Raw genomic sequence first — 12,338 nt, forward strand, 5'->3', positions numbered from 1 at the left:
CCCTTCATACGACGGACGCACCCGGCCTCGTATGGGGCCAACACGCCGGCTAATCCAAAGACGCGTGCGACCTCACCACCGGCTGGCTACATTCTCACCAGCCCTCACACAACCATACCTCCTCATACGCCGGACGCACTGCCACGTATGGAGTCCGCCAACACGCGGCTAATCCAAAACGCTGCGGCGACCTCACACCGGGCCTACATTCTCACCAGCCCGGCCTACATTCTCACCACCATCACATAATCACATCTCCTCATACGCCGGACGCACCGACCACGTATGGGGTCCGCAACACGCCGGCTAATCCAAAGGCGCGTGCGACCTCACCGGGCTCGCTACATTCTCACCGCCTGCTACATTCTCACCACCATCACATAATCACATCTCCTCATACGCCGGACGCACCCGCCACGTATGGGTCCGCAACACGCGGCTAATCCAAAGACGCGTGCGACCTCCACCGGGCTCGCTACATTCTCACCGCCCTCAACACGTTCACAATATGGGGTACGGGTAGTGCGTATAGCACTGTAAGCTAACATTCAATCGCTTTATTTACCTTTATACATCCACACAATTAATTATAGAAAATATAATTTCTAATCTTATATAAGTCTCTACAAATAAAGCCTTTCATAAACTCCCCCATTTAAGTTCACTAATTTATATCTTAAGCTCACGGTCTCCTTTTCACTCAACAACGCTCGAGACCTGTCACTAAGGTCATTCTAGCCCTCCTGGGATGGTAGAACTACAAGGAAAGTCTAGCGGTCAACCCAGGGTCAAACTACCCAAACTTGGTCAAACGGGCCCGCGGGGCCCACGACCTCCAAATTTCGATCCGAAAGTTCCTATAGGTTCTACAAGGTCTAGGACACACGTCCTGCAAGTTTGGTCCAGATCGGACGGTCGGATCGCTCACGATCGCACGATCGGACGGTCGCTAAAACCCTAACCCTAGGGTTAGCATTTCTGGAGTATCCGGGACTCCATTTTACGATCCGTCGAATCCTACATGATCCTGGAAATACCCAGATCAACGTATTATAATTTCAGGACCATCCAACGGTCCAAACCTAGCGAACCCGGAAAGTACGCGATATGCGATATCCGTTCGGAACTCTAACGGTATCCAAAATGAGATCCGAGCACACCTACGCGCTCATGACATCGAGAGGATCACAATGGGACAAAAATGCCCCTCAGCTACAGTGCCCACGCGCCGCCACGCCGCCGGCAGCGTGGGTGTCTAAAGCGATATCGCATCGCCGGAAATCCTCCAAATCATGAGCCAAGACTCCTACCCTAGGTAATACACCTAATTTGGAGTCACTTTTGTTCTTGGACATACCCCAAAAACTGACCGGAAGTGGCCGGAATCGCGATCGCAAAACCGGCCGAATTTCAACTCGTAGATCGAGCTACCTAGCCTCAAAATTTATGAAATCCTACCCAACCATCAGCTAGAGCATGCAGAAGGGATGAATTTCCATACCTTGATTGCCAAAAATGGCGGCCGGACGACGGAGAACGGCCGACGGTTTCAAAACCGGCGCTTTCTCCTCGTTTCCGCAAACACTGGCGGTGGGCGAGACCCATGGGTAGGAAGAGGACGCCCGGTCATTTGGTACGCCGTCGACTTTGGTGGCGGACGAGAGCACGGCCGGCCAAAGCGTGGCCGGCCTCCATTGCGGTCGCGAACCAGCGGAGGGAGAAGGAGAGACGCGCGGGAGAGAGAGAGAGACAGACGGGGGCATTTCCGTCTTTTAACCAAAAATCCATTTTCCAAATATTTACGATTATGCCACTGAGCTTCACTTGACCATATCTCTCTCATTACAACTCCGATTCGAGCCTACTACGTGTCTACGGACTCATCTCACCGTGCTCTACGCAACGGTACAACCAAAATTCCCAAATTCCTTCCGGGTAAGAAAATGACCAAAATACCCTTATCCCACGGGTAATTTCTCAATTCCACTTAAATTAATTAAACATTGAATAAATTTGGGGTCGGGGTGTTACAGAGTTTAGTGCTCAAAGGAAGCCAAACACTCGTTAAAATAGATGAGAAAATAATTGAGATTCAGAGTTGGGGTTCATCCCAAGGCACAAATGACCAAGCATGGTCTAATATCCATTTGCTATGCAGTCATAGTATCGACTTTTTCTTTTTCTTATTCTTCTTCTTTTATTATTATTATTATTATTATTATTTTATGTTGAATATATGCTCAAATTTGAATCAGGTTCAGTTATTTTGTTCTTTATAGTTGTTCTTTTAAGTATGGTATACCTGAGATATAGGTAATACATTTTTTTGATATATTTTTCTTCATATTATATATATATATATATATATATCTAAATTATAGGTAACAGAAAAGTTATTAATTGACTTGTGTTTGTGTTTTTACATACATGAGATATAGGTACCACACTTTTTTGCCTTTTTGTTTATGAATCTAAGTTATAGGTAACATACGCTTTACCACTTATCTTTTTTATGTATCAGAGATATAGGTAGCATATATTGTCTGACTTATGTTTTTGTGCACCTAAGTTATAGGTAATTTAATATTCTGCTTGTTTATTTTTCCACCTTACTTATAGGTAAGATGTTTTGTGGTTTGTTCAGCCTATGATGTAGATATATTATCCCATGGTATAGATATATTGTCCTATTGTCCATCGCATAGGTATAATATGAGGGTCTTACTTTTATTGATTAAATGGTATATATTAGGTAAATATTATCAAGGAAAGAATTCAAAATTCAATTACAAGGAAATTATGCATTAAATTTAGATTTTCAATATGTTTTTCTTATCTATCTCAAAGGGTAAAATCGATACAACAAAAAAAGTAAATAAAGTCAAAGGACCTACATCTAAAACTAAAAACGCGTGGACTAAATCCAATACTAGCTAATTGTTTTGGGGGACATTTTGGAAAAAGCAAAAGGAGAGAAAAAAAATTTAAAAGAAGCAAAAATGGACAAAAATGCCCTTATTTATTTTTAGATTTCCTAAGTAATCCAATACATTTGCATGTCTTTGATTTGAAAGTTGAGTGGTTTTTTTGTCTTTTTTGAAAAAACTTTGGATTTTTCCAAAAGTGAAATTTTTTTTATGTCTAAAACCTAAAAAACCTTTGTTTTGGACATAGATCGAAGAACCCTTTTAGATAATCAAACAAAAGCGCGTTTTTGCATTGTCTGACATAAAATTAAAAATAAATAAATAAATAAAGTGCTAATTGCCTATAAAACTAGTTCCAATTACTTCTTTCACCATAAAGATAAAAGCACTTGAATTTTTAATAAAATTTACATTTTCTTATAATAAAAATATTTATCATAAGAAGTGCTTCCTAAACAAATATTCTATATACTTTCTACAAAAGCATTTTTCAAATAAAATTAAGTGACCAGAGTTGTAAGGCTCAAAATCAACAAGGCCCACGTCTACAAGTGCTGACCATATTATTAGTTCTTGAGTTTCAATTATACGAAACAATTAAATTAACCCATTACTTTTTGTGTTGTTAATGCAAAAATGTATGCGCACCAAAAAAATCTTATTAGTAGTTAAATTTCTCGAGGTGATCATCAAAGAGGATGTAGGCACAAAATCTTAGTGTGCTTTGTACAACACTACGTACTCAATTGTGGAACTGAATATGGAAAAACAGCAGCTTTATTATACCACTACCAATTTTTGATTGCAATGCCATTACTCGAGCTGTTCAATACATATGCAGCCATATGCCAAGGGAGGGTTATCCAACTGGATAAGAAGCATACATGGCAATGCCACAAAGATCTTCTGGAAAACCAACATCTTTGCGCAATCTCATGTAGCCACCCTCACCCCAGTTCGCTCCCCATGAATTCTTTACCAACCAATACTTAATGCCCTCTTCATTTTCGTCAAAGGCAACGATTGTAACACCATGGTCAAGTGATCCCACAACCTCCAGAAAAGACCCCACTGGAGTAATGTCGGAATGTCATTCCTCTGCCTGCAACTGCAGCTGTGACCGATTGCATCGAAGCAGTCTTCTGCAGTGCCTCCTCCCTGTCAGATGGCACAGATTAGTAGCCCGCAATACAGGCAGCAATGTTATTTTTCTTCTCAATGTCACATGTTTTATTATTTCCTATGTATTGGTAACTTGTTTCACTGGTGATACCGTTTGTTTGTATGTAATCGAAGGCATCGAGCACATTACCAGTTTCGCAACCTTGGTTGGCGTCATTTTTGGAACAGTCCACTAGTTATATAACTAATTAAGCAGCTTGAGATCAAGCTTTACCAGTTTTGATTTGTGTAGGGAGCTTTGAGTGCATGTGCATGTGCATGTTATATAACTAATTAATGATAAAAAAATAATGTTCATGTACATGTTATATAACTAACTAGTTTTGGTAGGGAGCTTTGAGTTTTGGTGCTCATCTTACCACATACCCCTTGGAATTTTTGTTGGAATTAATGTACTTCCTTCATTCTCTAGAATATCTCTATTTATTGCAGCAGCTGTAGCTGTCCTTAATTAATTTGGTAGAGTTCCTATGCAATGTATTTTAGGTTCTCTAGGAAGTATTCTCTTATCATTGTAAACAGAAGCTAAGTGAATCCGAATACAAAGAGCTCTGTTGAAGCAACTCATATTTCCAGCACCTCATTTTCCATCACAAAACCAACAACTGGTATCAGAGCAGTGTTCGATCATATCTGGGCGCTGAAATCAATTCTAGAAGATGTCATTAGGAGCCAAAGAAGGTCCATTAGTCCTACTCTATTCTCCCAATCTTTGGAGGTGATAATTATGATTTCTGGAAGGTGAAGATGAGAACTATACTACTGTCAGAAGGACTTTGGAGCTTCGTTGAAAGAGGGCTTCAAGAACCAGAGGATCTAAGTCAACTTCCAGCAGCAGAAAGAGAGATGTTCGAAGCAGAAGTCATGAAAGATGCTAAGGCTCTCTCAAAGATTCAGAACGGAGTCACTTCAGACATTTTTCCAAGAATCACAAGATCTAAAACAACAAAAGAAGCCTGGGATACATTAGAAAAGGAGTTTCAATGTGGCAGCAAGGCCATAACAATCAAGCTATAGAGTTTGCGCAAGGAATTCTATAATATGAAGATGAAAGAATCTGAATGCATCCAAGATTATGCCTCCAGACTAACTGAAGTTGTGAATCAAATGAGAACACTTGGTGAGGAGATCTCTGACCAGAGGGTTGTTGAAAAAATACTGATCAGTTACCTGAAAAATATGATTCCATTGTTGCTGCTATTGAAGAGTGCAAGGACATCACCAGCTTATCAATTGAACAATTGATGAGTTCTTTAAAGTCTCACGAGCAGAGAAGGTTGACACGAAATAATCAATCTGTTGAGAGTGCTTTCCAATTAAAACTAAGTTTCAAATCTCAAAAGTCCTCCAAGAAAGACAATTCTAGAAATGACCAGCGAACGGGGGAGCAAAGAAGGTGGAAGAAAGGAGAATCCAACAAAAGAGATGATGACAAATCGCCCCGAATTCCTCGGAACCCGGGATGAATCCTGTGGAATTCCCGACATAACACCCATGTCGGGCTCACTTTTGAACTAAATGCTCTTTTCCGGAATTAAGGAAAAAGAGTACAAGACTTTTTGCCAAAATTTCAGAAAATTGAATGGTTCTTCCACAATCATGCTCTATATTTTTCTGTTAAATTTTAGCTAAAATATATAAAAATTATTTTAGGAGCTCTCTATAAAATTTAAACTCCAATCACGCTCTATAGTTTAGAGAGTCATAAATGCTATAACTCTTTTTTAATTGGTCCATCTCTATTGAAAAATAATATATACAATAGTTAGCATTAATTAAAGGTTTGAAATACTCATTAAATAAAGCAGCATTAAATTATAGGGAGCCATTATGAGTCATTTCTCTTCGGGACATTTTGGAAAAGGCCAAAGGAGAGAGAAATATTTTTAAAAGAAGCCAAAATGAACAAAAATACCCTTATTTATTTTTGGATTTCCTAATAAATCCTTTACATTTGCATATCTTTGATTTGAAAGTTGAGGGGTTTTTATGTCTTTTTTGGAAAAGTTTTGACTTTTTTTAAAAGTGAAAGTTTTTGTGTGGCTAAAATCTAAATTTACTTTTCTCTATTTGCTAAGATTTAGGAGCTCCTAAAGGTCTCCCTATTTTAGGAGGTGAATAGGGAGCATGGTTGGAGTTGTCTTTTTCCAATTCCTCCTTAAAATTTGTCTAAGGACATGATATAGGAGTCCATTGTGGATGTTCTTACAATTATTATATTATAGATATAAACATACTTTTAAACCTTTACTTAAAACTCAAATTTAAGCCAATGGTTCTAACCCAGTGGAAAAGGGCATTCATTTGTAGACAAGAGGACGTCTCAGGTTCGAATTCCCATGACATCTTGATTGTGTGTGTGTGTGTGTATGCAAAAGTCCCCCTCCTCTATAGTTTAGACTATTGTTTGTACCAAAAAAAATCCAAATTAAAAATAGGTTTCCATGTAAGATAGATTTGTCCTAGTATTATTAACTAAATTACAATATTCTAGCTTCATATTTCTAAAAAATTTTGAACCAAAAAAAATCCCTAAATCTATATCTAAACCCTATACATTATTTACACACACACAAAAAAAAAAAAAAATTGTCAGTTACTTTTGTAATTGAAATTTCTATACATTTTTCAAAAATGAAAATTAGGTACATAATAATTTATATACATTATAGATACATTATTTACAAAATATATATAGGTACTATTTACAACAACAACAAAATGAAGGTAGTTTTTGCCAAAAAAATAGGTGCGTTGTGTAATTGAAATTTTTGCACATTTTTCATAAATTAATAATAGGTACATTATTTATAAAATAACAAGTTCAATATTTAGCAACAAGAAACGGTACATTATTTAGGGAAAAAAAAGTTCATTATTTAGCAAAAAAATTGGTACATTATACTAGGTAAATTGTTATTTATAAAACAAACAATAAATCGATTATCAAATTATTTATAATAAAACAAGTAATGTACATTATATTTTTTTCTTAACAATTATTCATAAAACACTAATAAAATAGATTACTAACCATGTATAAAAGGAAAATAACATAATTTTTTAATATTAAATAAACCAACTAGGTAAGTACTTTTTTTTTTGCAAAAAGTAGCTAGTATGTTATTTAATACGGAGACCGCTGTCGCACCGCGAAATGAGAGACTGACTTCAATTGGCCAGGTGAGAAATTGGTACGATGCGGTGTGGTTTTCGCAAACATCGATGGTAGAGAATTGGGGCAGACATGTTGGGGACTCGACAACCATTAATTTCATGGCTTGAAGTATGGGGAGGAATAAGAAGAAGCCAAAGAAGGAGAGAGAGAGAGAGAGAGAGAGAGAGAGAGAGAGAGAGAGAGAGAGAGAGAGAGAGAGAGAGAGAGAGAAAAGAAAAAATAAAATACTATTATTATTTTTTTAATTCTTTTAGTATTTTTTAAACCCCTTTAATATTTTTAAATTCTTTTAGAAAGTTATAAATACTATGATTATACTCATATTACACAAGAAGAAGAATCAGCCTGGTGGTATTTGGGCGTTATTCTAACATGCATGTTAAGGTTTGAGTCCTCATCAGAGCATCAAAATTTTGCATTATTAGGCAATTGCATGGTGGCGGTCCAATTTGGATTTTCATCGATTTGGGAGAATTTAAATCAGTTCATGATTAGTTCGGTTGGTTTTCCTATCAATTTCATTTCGGGTTTGACTAGTTTGGTCGGGTTTTCGGTATAAATGCCCAGCCATACAAATTTACAAGTCCAGCTCAGCATGCAACCAAGTTGTAACAGCTTGTATGTGATCACAAACAACTCCAACTTCAGCTAGTCTTTCAGCATAATGCAAGAATTCTGTAGTGAGGGTCTTATCCAGATGAGACCCTATCTCTTAACTATTGGATTAAATTTTAATTAGTTGAATCGAATTGGATATTTTAATTGATTTGATGAGAGGATTGAACCCCACAAATAAGTTCATCACTCTAAATTCCTCGTGGTAGAAGCTACCAGCATAATGATGTAGAATAAAAAATTAATGGGCCACCTCTTTACCTGGGTACAATATGTTGGTCTACCATGGGTCAAGTCCATGAGAAAGGAAAAATCATGACATGGAATTGTAGACTAAATGTGCATGCATGAGATACACGTTGGTGTTCGTCTAAAAAAAAGAGACACACGTTGGCGGATGTTCAATTGGTGGCATGCTTTGTGCGTTCACAATGGCTGTGGAGGTAGTCCCTCCCATGTGGAGGATTACTTGTTTGTCAACAATTGATGGCTTGTGCTTTCGACTGGGAGGCAAGGCAATGATAGTGCCTACCAATGGCTGCATGATTTGAAATGATGTGGAGCCATTTTGACCGAGTGGTTAGGCTGGTTTTGAAGTCTTTGTCTCCATACGTTGATAGCCTTCGTTGCTTATTCATGCAAGGTGTGCTTGTGTCACACCAAAGGGAAGGAAATGAGGGAGTGGGCTGCCTGTGAGATGCAAGCAAGCAGTCCCACGAATTCCAGGAAAATCCATCAAGCCAAGTATTCCACTCCACTCCAGGAGAGGGAGAGTGAGAGATAGAAATAAGAGAGTTCCACTCCAAGTTGTGTGAGTTCCACACCATAATAGTGAGTGAGAGAGATATTGTGTACCACTTGTAAAGTGTGTGAGTGAGAAGTGTTGAGCGTACAGTGTGGTGTTTTGTACTCTTGTTTGTTCATCAAGCCCTGGGCATTGGCTTGATAAGATCTTTTTTGTTGTACTCATTATTTGTTATAGTGGAAGAGTTTATATCGATGGTTGCTCCGCGGACGTAGGCATATTGCTGAATCACGTTAATTCATTGGTTTCATTACTCTATTATATATATTTTATTCAAACAAAAATAAAGAGATGGATTGCAGTTGAGGAAAAATGACTTTGAAGGGGTTAAGCTAAATTTACTAATATATTATATTATTTATTGTTGGTTGAGTTTGTGAATTCCCATTCTGGCACTACCAACCGATCCTAACACAATACCAATTGCTGGGGGAGTTTCAGCCTTAATTTGCGACATGACTGAAACTCTCCCAAACGGTATATAGACTTAAAAGGGATTATGTTGTGTGTATTTGTGGTTAAGTAAACTTTTAATGTCTGCCCTGCCAAATGAGAAGAAAGAACAGAGAAAAAAGAGGCTTGATTTGTCATACTTTTCCACTGAGCGAGACCGATGGATTCTTGAGGTCGTCATCGTCGATCCTGTAATGCATCATAGTTAGTGTGTACTGAGATTTTGGGTAGCTTGGTTGGGACTCTATAGTCCAGTCCAGTCTCAATCACCAAACGTACATACAATCATGTAATGCTTTTTAAACTTTGTCTCTAATTCAACAATAATATTGTTATAATTGGCGCAAATCATCATTCACCCGACGTCTATGGAGGTATAATTGGAGCAAATCGTAATGTATGAAAAGAGTCTTAGCTAAGCTTGGCCAGTTTGGAAATGCTTTTAGATAATCAAACAAAAGCATGTTTTTGTATAGTTTGACATTTAAAAAAAATTAAACCGCTAATGGCCTATAAAAGTAGTTCCAATTACTTTTTTCAACCATAAAGATAAGGGATTTTTGAAGAAATGTAACATTTACTTATACATCAGTTTTAATTTGTCACTTTAAAAAAAAATTTAAGCAAAATGTCACCTTAAATATTCAAAATCTATGATTTGTTACCTGACTTTAACATCATCCAATTTTCCATCCATTTTGAAGGGTATTTTAGTCTTTCCAATATGTAAACCCTCTTTTTTATATAATTTAAATATAAAGCTATGTAAACCCCTTGCTTGGAAAGACTAAAATACCCTTCAAAATAAATGGAAAATTGGATGATGTTAAAGTCAGGTAACAAATCATAAATTTTGAAAACTTAAGATGACATTTTGCTTAAATTTTTCTTTAAGGTGACAAATTGAAACTGATATATAAGTTCAGGTGACATTTCTACAAATATCCCTAAAGATAAAGCACTTGAATTTTTAATAAAATTTACATATGCTTATAATAAAAATATTTATCATCAGAAGTGCTTCCTAAACAAATATTCTATATACTTTCTACAAAAGCATTTTTCAAATAAAATTAAGTGAGAGTTGTAAGGGCTCAAAATCAACAAGGCCCGCGTCTACAAGTACTGACCATATTATTAGTTGTTGAGTTTCAATTATACGAAACAATTAAATTAACCCATTACTTTTTGCGTTGTTAATGCAAAAATGTATGCGCACCAAAAAAAATCTTATTATTAGTTAAATTTTCCGAGGTGATCATCAAAGAGGATGTAGGCACAAAATCTTAGTGTGCTTTGTACAACACTACTCAATTGTGGAACTGAATATGGAAAAACAGCAGCTTTATTATACCACTACGAAGTTTAGATTACAATGCCATTACTCAAGCTGCTCAATACATATGCAGCCATATGCCAAGGGAGGGTTATACTAGTGTTTTCAAAGGCATGCTTTCGCGGCCGGAGCGCTCAGAGCGAGGTGGTCGGTTGTTTCGCGAGTTGCACGCTTAGCACGAGGAAGACATGAGGAGGCATTACAAGGCGTTGCAAGGCGGAGCGAGGCGGAGCAAGGCGCTCGAGATCTGGACACTCTGAAACGGAAGGAATTTTCAGCTTCTGCAAATTCGGTGCGACTCTGCGAGGAAGATGATACCGCGAGGAAGACGACCTTTTTTTTTTTTAGGTTTTTACAAACGAAACGATGTCGTTCGTGTTAATGTATGGTTTTTGTTACTTTCTTTTGGCTTCCCTTGACAACTTTGTAATAGGATGTGTATTGTTATTTATCAAGCTCAAGTTTAGATTAAGGAAAACCTTTCTTGGTGTTCTTCTCTAATTTATGCTCCATGGAGGTTCAAGCAAGTTGACAAAGGTATTGTGCATTGCATATCATTACATTAAACAGTCTTCATAAAATGATGACTAGTCATCCGTTTCTCATATGACTAGTCATCCTTGCTCTGTAGGATTTCCAGCTGGATAACAAACTATTTTGTCCTATTCTTCTTTCTCTCTCTCTCTGCTGCCATGTGGGTTTTTGACCTAAAGAATTTTTTGGTCTGTAAAGGCTACGTTTTTGCTCATTTGGCTACTGTCTCTTTTAGGTGGAAGTTTTGGAAAGTTTGGCTTGCCATCTTTCGCTTATTCTTCCTCGAGAGAACCATCTTATTTCATCTATGAGTTTTACCAATTGATTTCTTTTTGAAAAACTGCTTTTGAAACCCGAATATGCATCTAGCTACTTAAATCATCTCTCATTTATATTTAGGTCATATTCAAGACTGATTTCTTCAAGAGTATGGTTTCTTGAAGAAATTGGTCATTCTCCTTTGAATCCAAATATTGGTTTCGGTCTGTGTTGGAGCTTGCAAGCTAGTGTCATGGGATGAACGAGCTGGAGAAAGAGTTGTCATTGCCATGAAGAACTGAGCTTCAAGTTTTGCTAAGTTTGAGAAGAAGATTGCACAAAGGAGGTATTACTCATATTCCTAAATAGACCTAGGTGCTTCTTGAGCTTGGTTGTGTTTCCTTTGTAAGAATCTTTTTCTACTTAGTGGAGTGCCTAGTCGGTTGATGACTCCCAGTTTTTCCTAATGGTGGGTTTCTAGGTGAACAAAATCTGTTTTGCATATATGTAATTTTTCTGGGTTTGTGTTCTTGGTGGTTGACTAGTCATCTTTATGGTTCAATAAAAATTAGCTGTACAATTTAATTGTATTGTATTATTCATAAATTTTTCTTATTAAAATAAATTAATGTTCAAAAGGTTTACGCCTCAATGCTTCAAGGCTTATGCCTCGCATAGAGCTACTAAAAACGCCTCACCTATACGCCTCGCCTTTGAAAACATTGGGTTATACAACTAGATAGGAAGCATACATGGCAATGCCACAAAGATCTTTTGGAAAACCAACATCTTTGCGCAATCTCATGTAGCCACCCTCACTCCAGTTCGCTCCCCATGAATTCTTGACCAACCAATACTTAATGCCGTCTTCATTTTCGTCAAAGGCAACGACTGTAACACCATGGTCAAGTGATCCCACAACCTCCAGAAAAGACCCCACTGGAATAATGTCGGAATGACATTCCTCTGCCTGCAACCGCAGCTGCGACCGTTGCATCGAAATCTTCTTCTGCAGGCCTCCTCCCTATCGATGGCACAGATTAGTAGCCC

This window comes from Prunus mume, linkage group LG3, assembly GCF_029339155.1.
Source record: "Prunus mume cultivar Tortuosa linkage group LG3, ASM2933915v1, whole genome shotgun sequence".
Classification (NCBI taxonomy): Eukaryota; Viridiplantae; Streptophyta; class Magnoliopsida; order Rosales; family Rosaceae; genus Prunus; species Prunus mume.